Source organism: Diceros bicornis, unplaced genomic scaffold (assembly GCF_020826845.1).
Source record: "Diceros bicornis minor isolate mBicDic1 unplaced genomic scaffold, mDicBic1.mat.cur scaffold_55_ctg1, whole genome shotgun sequence".
Lineage (NCBI taxonomy): Eukaryota > Metazoa > Chordata > Mammalia > Perissodactyla > Rhinocerotidae > Diceros > Diceros bicornis.
Window position 1 is genome coordinate 406,962 of NW_026691429.1, and position 8,606 is coordinate 415,567.

The 8,606-nt window shown below is 39.8% G+C and overlaps 1 pseudogene; it reads right to left on the minus strand.

Moving 5' to 3' along the window:
- Positions 1-8,335, minus strand: part of LOC131403107 (uncharacterized) — an 89,210-nt pseudogene extending 80,875 nt beyond the window's left edge.
- Positions 8,336-8,606: the final 271 nt, after the last annotated feature.

Genomic DNA, 8,606 nt, shown 5'->3' on the forward strand with positions numbered 1-8,606 from the left:
GCAATTCTCAGTGACATAATCAGAACATTTCACTATCCTAATAATACAAAAACACATGATAACTTTGTAATAACAATAACAACCAATATTAGCCAATGAATGTCATATGGTAGGACCTGGATCAGAAAATGGCCTGAATGAGATATTGCACAGGCTCTCTGCTGGGGGTGGAGAGCAAGTGAGGCCCCACACCCCCAGCTCCATCAGCTGAAGCACAAGGAAGGATCGCTTAACTCACACACATGACCTAGGAACAGAGACAGTCCCTTTAGCCTGAATCAAATGCACGCTTGTGTGCTCACACACACACACACACATACACACACACACACCCCTCCTATAGACTTTTGACCTGGGAAGATCTCATGTCTTTTCAAGATGAATCATAATCAAAAAGGATCCAGCATAGGACCTATGTCAAAAACCACTAGTACATAGAAGGAAAGGAACAGAAATAAAAAAGCAAATGACAAAAGTTTTGCAGGTGAAAATGGAGACAAAGGATTTTTCCAATCACTCAAAAAAAATAAATTTGTAAGTGTCTTTATTTAAAAAGAGCTCTAAGCAGAAGGGGCCCAGCAAGGAATATGATGACAAAAAAAATAGACGAAATATGAGCTGGAGGAAAGAGTGAGCCTGGACACTACAGTTAAAATTGAGCGTGTATAGAATTTTTTTTTCTACCCTCATCCTGGACATTGAGGACTCTACGGAGCAAGGCTCCTGCCCCATGGAACAGAGTCCACAAAATGGCTTTCACTCCCTCATTTTCCTTGCTGTAAAATATATAAGAAATAAAATCAGAGTTCTCCTTTTGTAATCATATCCCAGAAGGGTTGAGCCAGCAATTTATGCAAACCTGTGTTTTGCCTGTCTGCAAAACTGCGCGTGAGAACATTTCACCGTGTCTAGACAGCATTGGATGATATGACGATCAGCACCGGGTTATTTTAACCTTGACTCCAATTTGGGAGACAGGAATCCATGGGGAGTGAGATAAGTTTCCAATGCTCTTTCCAACCAATTATGTTACTTTTGAGTTGTGTGTGCTCTGAGAGCAAGCGGGACGATAAACAAATAAAAATGAAAATAAAAATAATTTTCAAAAAAGAAATAACTCACGATGTGACATAACTTTCACCTACTGGTTTTCTCTTGTCTGTCTGCTGGAGCGCTCACTTTGAGAAGGGGGGAGCCCCAAGTTGTCGTCCACACCAAGAGAAAAAGCAGAAGACCCTGCTTCTAGATTTTGTGGTCTAGAAAGAGAGACGGAAATAAGCATTCATCCATTACTTTCACCCCGCTGCCTCAGCCTCCTCACTCGGACAGTGCTCAAGTGGATCCGTAATATTTTGAGATTTAAGTTTCTGGCGTACAGAATTTCTGAATCCTAAGGGAAATTGAAAATGGACGGCAGCAATTTCCTTCTGCTTTTTACGCGGAAAAGGTGCTAAAACCAAAACATGAATATTGAAAAGGAAAGAACTCTTAAATGTAGACACATTAACCTAAATATGTAAAGGAAAAGACTCCTAAGTAAAACACTAGTTTTAAGCAACTTTAAAGGTAGAAATTATCTTCTCTCCATAGCAGTGTTTCTATATCCTCCCAAAATTCTAGAAAATATTCACGTGGAAATGTGACTCGTCAATGGCTGATGTAATAGCGGTGGCCCTAACCCGGAATTCCACTACACTCATAATGCCCCATCATCATCTGTCCCTGTGCTGCTCCGGTCAGCAACAAATAGGAAAAAAGACATATAAAATTAAGTGCCAAGTATAGAAAATTGTTTAGATATTTAGTAATAGCAAAAACAACAAGATGTACATCAAGATACATGAATTCCACTGGAGATAAGCACATACTGACGCCAATAAAAACATTAGGCTTTTGGGGTCCGCCTGGTGGCACAAGCTGTTAAGTGCGTGCGCTCTGCTGCGGCGGCCTGGGGTTCGCAGGTTCGGATCCCCGGCGTGCACCGACGTATTGCTCGTTAAGCCATGCTGTGGCGGAGTCCCATATAAAGTGGAGGAAGATGGCCACGGTTGTTAGCTCAGGACCCATCTTCCTCAAGAAAAAAGGGGAGGATTGGCATCAGATGTTAGCTCAGGGTTAGTCCTCCTCACAAAAAAAAATAAAATAAAATACTAGGCTTTTTTTCTTTTATGTTCTTTCTTATTTGTGTTAAACAGTGAAATAATAATTATGGTACATTTTAATGAAGATGAGAAATAAATAAAAATATTTTCAAAATATAATACAGATAGTGATATCTTAAGGAAGTTTAAATTTTAAAGGATCAAGATGGATATGATAGATATTTGTCCAATGTCCAAATCATTATGTTACTTTTTCCAAATGAATACCCATTTTTTGGTCATCTCTACATAAGGAATAAAAATTAACTAAACGAGTAATCAGAGATATCATGGTATAGCGCAAAGAGCATGGCCTTTGGAATGAGACAGTGTAAGTTTCCGCCCCTTACTTAGCCATGTAAACTTAGGCAAGGTATTTAACTCCTCTGAACCATAATTTCCTAGTATGTACCAGAGATTATGATCCCATTTTTTTAGGATCAAAGGAAAGATTCAGATTAGGAAAAAAGCTCCTAGCACAGAGCCTAGCACACAGTGAGTGACGGCTGCCTAGCTATTTATAAATGTGTATGTGTGCATATATGTAACAAGCAATAAAAAGATTCTCTCTACCTTCCTTTCTCTTTCTCCTCCTCACTTCATCTCTTCCTCACTTCCTTTTTTTCTGCAACAAGTGAAACTATCTGACGCATAAAGAGAAAGTATCGTGGGAAAGTACCTCCTTTTTCTCTTAAACTATACACGAGCTGTGGTTTGAAAAGCAACAGCCTCCCCAACTCTCTTTTTATCCTCTAGGAATGTAAACATATTTTTTGTTGCTAACATCTGGTCTTTCTCAATGTCTCACTAAGTCCTGTTGTGGAAAAAATAGGAGAAATTGAGCTTTGGCTCAGATGGGGTTAAGAAAGGGAAGTTAAAAGGATACCAGGATTCAAACCCCTGGAGTGTCACTCCCAAAACAGTTTCCAGAGTATAATCTTTGGAAAATTTCGCGGTGAAAGATTCTGGAGGAAGACTTTTTTAAGAGACACATTCAAATGCCTCGGACCCATAGGGGTGCCAGGGAACTGACGCAGCTGGTCATTTCATGAACCATTTAAGTGAGAACACTTGGTAGCTACATACAGATATTTCTGCCAACTCAATTCACCAACAGAAATATTTTCCTGACTTTATGCAGAAGCCTCTTCTGCCCATTAACCATAGGACGGATATGAGACTTCCCCTTCTATATCATTCAGCTGCTCAGTGCGACATCTCCCAGCAACACTCGAGACTTTTTAACACCAACAGAGATCACAAGACTGCCAACTGAATTCAGAGGAGAAACTCCTGAATCTGTATTTTGGGATAGGATTGGGGACACTAGGCTACTCTAGAGTGGACAACCATTTTTAATATATATTTTATATAATAGCTAACATCTATTTAGCACCATGTGCCAGGCACTGAGCTAAGTACTTTACAGGTACTGATTTTTCACAGTAACTCCATGGGGTAGGCACTACAATCTTCTCCATTTAACAGATGGCAAAATAGAAGCCTAAGAAGTTCAGTAAACTGCAAGAACCTCTCATGTATCAGTAAGCAATAGAGTCAAAATTCTACTCCAGGTGTGTCCAACCCCAACATCCATTCTGTTAACCATTAGAAATGGATTAAGAGAGACCATTACTCCAGAAAGCCAAGAGTGAAGAAAGGATTGAGGTGGCGCGGTAGAGAGGTGGGGTAGTGATGCTTCCTTATCCTGAACTCAAACCAGTTATATAGTTGCTAATTGGGAAGCTAAATCTTTTATATTAAATGTATATGGTACAGATGAATGTAACCCCATCTTGTTGAAAGAGTACGACTGGACATATACACCTTTGACAGTAACTGGTGTGAGTGTACTTACTTCCGAAATGCATCCTTCTTTTTATTTAGTTGTTTGGTAGGCAGCTCCTGCCTCAGCTTCTGTATTATCCAAATCACAGATACACATAGATGGGTCTCCATGAGGTTTTCATGCAGTGCCTCTAAATAGATTTGAGATGAGAAGAAAACAATCCACCACCCCAACACACGCACACACTTCTCTACCTTGGGGAGGGAGAAGAACACTGAGCATACCAATTCTGAAGAAATCTTCAATCTCATACTGCTTAGCCTCTCTGACTGTAATCACTTTATTGCTTTGGATGGGTGAGGGAATAAGTTTCGAGCACCAGATTCAGGCCATCTCCTTTGTAAGTCATGTCTCAGTTGTCTTTCCTACCTTGTTGTGTGTGTGGGAGTAAATAGGATCTGTCTTCTTGGAGATTTGGCCAAACCTGAGATCACAAGAGTTCTATGTGAACATCAGTTGCTCCCCAAAAAAGAAAAGAAAACTTGAACTCTTTTATTCAACAATAAATCCATCTTCTTATCTCTACCATTTCATAAACTTCACTTTTTCCTTGCTGGTTATACAACAGTAGATCTGTGATGGGAGTAATGACTTCCATTGTAAACCTATGCAAATGAATTCCAAGTGTGCTGTCAGATGATGAAAGGAAAAATGATGACAATTTTATTCTACTTGTTCTAGAGTAAACAGTGGTAAACTAATTACACGATACACCTCAACTGAATATCTATGAATGGAGGAAAAGTCTCTGATTACTGGTTTTGTCTTTATTTCTATTTGATAAATTACATTTAATTATGGTGTAATTAGACAACACCTTTAGCATTAAAAATATAAGCCATGTAATAAGGTATAATTTCTGAGAACAGCATAAATTCTAATGACTGTAAATAAAGAGACCACATGATAACTCCGTGAATTCATCAGAACAGTTCGGTTTATATATTTTTTAAAAAGATTGCTTTGCATAATATGGAACTTTATTCAAAGTGTCAATTCTAGAATTCTTTATTAAAAAGCAATTGAAGAAATCAGTCTTACATGCAAATGCATTTTATAATAGTAGAATCTACCCACTAAATGAAGCCTTGGAAATTAAAAAAATTACCCACCAAATTCTCCTCTAATTGAAGCAACTAGTAATTAAATCAAGTGCTTAACTAGTTAATTACAATTAAACAGTAAATTTCAAAGCCTCTCGAAGTTGACATTGAGCCAGGAATTGCCTATGTCTCTTCAGTCCCCTCACAACCCCCCACTGCTTTCCTGCATTTCACGTCCAAGTCAGCAGGGTGAGATATCTGGAAACCACTTCCAGCAAGGTCCATTAGTCCAAGGATATTTCTATAAATCTTTTTGATCAAAATACAAGAAAATGACACTGACTGCTATTCATAACTCACTTTCATATTCTGTTATGTAAATATGTGCAGACTTGGCTGTTGGCAGTAACAATGGTGACTCCAAATCTTGCTACCTTACCAGATTAGAGGCAAAGGGGCAGAGGAGAGAAGGGCACCTTGGTACCTTTCATCCAACTGCTCATCTATACTTTTCCTACCTCTTATCTATTTGGAAGTGAAGAAAACATTTACTCCATGCCATGTAACATTTGGGGACCAAAGACAAAACTTCCAGAATACATCAGAAATTATATCTTCTTTTGCAAGTCTTGGCATGAAAGTTCTAACATTGCTCTCTTTGGTCACTTTATAGTTATAAATTTCCTGTTGAATGCTAGCTCTAAAAAGCCTCTATACTATACTCTCTCCTTTCAATTTATTATTCTACGGTGATCAGAAAGTCTCTACTGAAAATGATATTTAAAATTCATGCCACTGCCATCTGGAATGCATGCCTCATTAACTGAAGATTCTGGATCATGGTCTCAATCTCCATTCCAACTCTTACGTTTGTCTTAGATGATTCTAAGGCAATGTTGCTGACCCAAATTACACAGCAGTCTTGCATCACCACCTTGTTGTCTCCAAGATCTCCACTTTACCTCATCTGTTGACTCCTCTGGGCGCCCTCTGGACACTGTCATCTACAAAACTTTCCCAGCTTTGCAATACTAAATTCAAATATCATCCTCCCTGAACACATCTGCCTCTCCTTCTGTCTTGTTTCCTGAACCATTTCTGCTACATCTGTTCTCCTAACACACTGGGACTATTAATCCACCAACCCCTCTCTTTCTTCCTGTATATCAGTTCCCTGTTTCATAATATTGTTCCTGAATAAAGAAGGTAATGTGATATGGCAATAGTTCCTATTCAGACAAGACACTGAGGTAAGCATCTCCAGCTATTGAGAGAAGTAACCAAGGAGAGAGAGAGAATGAGAAGAATAAAGACAAAAGGTGGATTTAACTGTCCTTTTCCCCCAACCAATTGGTATTGAACTCCTCTATCAACAAGCCATCTGAGAAAGATGAAGACAAGACTCCTTGAGATGAAGAGAAACATTCACAAAAAGAATTTTGAACTTTGAATTCATGCGATATGTGTTCCCAAAGAGACTATTTTAAAATACAAGATTCAGTTATCTTTAATCAGCAAATTTACTTTACTATCCTTAGTGGAAATGGGAGGTCCAGCTCAAGATGAGTTCAGGACTGAAAAATTCAGATACACTTTTTTACTTTGAAGTCATTGTGTGTAATTCCAGCCTACCAATTACAGTCTGTTGTTATTAGTTTAGTCATTCTTTTACTAATACTCTGAACACAATTTTCCTGTTGTCCTTTAGTTACACCTCTCCCAACACCCTAATCCAGGACGTAGCCAACCATCTGTCTCTCCTGTGCAAGCTGTGAGGCTGATGGGAAAGTTCACACATCTGAGATTAAAACCATTGCAAACTGACTGGGACTTCAATCCTGCCCAGGAATCCTGCTAGGTTTCTCTTGTCGACTCTCTCTCACCTCCTGTCATTTCTCTCTCTCCCAAGAGATTATCTCACTGCCTACATTTATCTATATATTTCACAGAGACTATAGAAGCCTTCAGAAGATAACCCAACTTTGCACCACCATACCCATAAGCCTACCTGAAATTGCTCTCTTCTTTTCCACTTTCTCTCCCATTACAAGAGATGAGGTATCGTGGGAGGAGGTCATCAAGCGGATGTGAACAACTGGTTGACCCATCAGCTGGACCAGCAATCGGAGGCTCCTTACCCCCTCCTCTGCCCTTGGGATGTGTGTTCTGCCCACCGTTCCCACACTAGGAGTCATTTCAAGGACACAGCCTTGAGAGAGTAATATGTTGCTGAGACCATCTGGACGGTATACATGACTGAACCCTGTGAAGGCCTCTATATAAACTTTTAAGATTCTGGTGGGCAGTTGCAGGTATCTACTTGTCTTGGGGCCTCCCAAGACAAGCCTCACATGTAAGATTCCTTGCTTATTAAAACTGCCACCTACCAATCTGGAGTAGTCTGCCTCTTTCTTCAGGCTCTCCCTGCCCTCTGCATATGGGGGCCAGTTTTGAGTTGCATCTGGGGATCTCCTGAGGTTGTGGACCAACAGGTATCTCCATTCTCCAAGAAAAGAAATATTTCGATTTCAAAGAAAACTCCCGAATACTAACCTAGCTTCTCCTTCTCTTCGTAGGCAATCCCCTTTAAGGAGTTTTTTATTCTTAATAGTCTTCAGTGCTCTCCTTTCCTTTCTCTCCTATCTTCTCTAATCTGAAAATCTGTCCCATCACACAACTGACAACCTCCCTGTGCTCTAGAACTTCAGGGACCAGGTATAAGGCAACTGAGAAAAGTATCAACTTCTGTTTTGTTCTCATACAGCTGCCATAACCATCCACGGGAAACCTTACAAGTTGAAGAGCACAGCAAGAATGCCGAGTGTACACACATCTTGTACAATGACAGCTGCTTCTCTCCCCACACCTCCCCTCTCCATGACTCCAACTTCTCCTCATTCCCCAACTCCTGCAAAATTTCCTTTGTGCTGATACAAGAACTTTCTTACTTGACTGTTGTCTTCATTGTGTTGTGGTTCTTCTCATCCACATATCCTTACCGTGATGGAAGAATACGTCTTCACACTTGGCAGAGTTCCAACACCAGACTTTGTGGGCCAAGCTATAATTTTGACTAGGTCTTTAACTATCCAAAAATGGGAATATTACCTGAAAAACATGTTAACTTGTGAATTTTACCTAGTCATAGATTAAATACAATTCGTTTAAGTCACACGTTTACAACGCTTACACATTGCACCACAGAGATCACCTCTCACTAGGGTCACCACCAACAAGCGTGTTCTAAATCCAGAAGGAACTTTTATTATTATTACTTGACTTGACTTTACAGAGGTATTTGACACAGTCCATTACGCGTTCTTACGTACTCGTCATTTTACAAGCAAACAAAACACCTCAATTCTGTGACCATGTGACCACACCCTCCCCTGACATTCTCCTCTGTCCTAAGCCACTCTTTTCAGGCTCCTTTCTCAGCTCTTCCTCCTCAATTTGACTATTAATATTTGATTTGTACACGGCTCTAAAGTAAACCTCGTTTTCTTCTCACTCTGTGTTCTGTGCCCAGATTGTCTCACTCCGTCCACAGGCTTTAATTTTTATCTATGCATT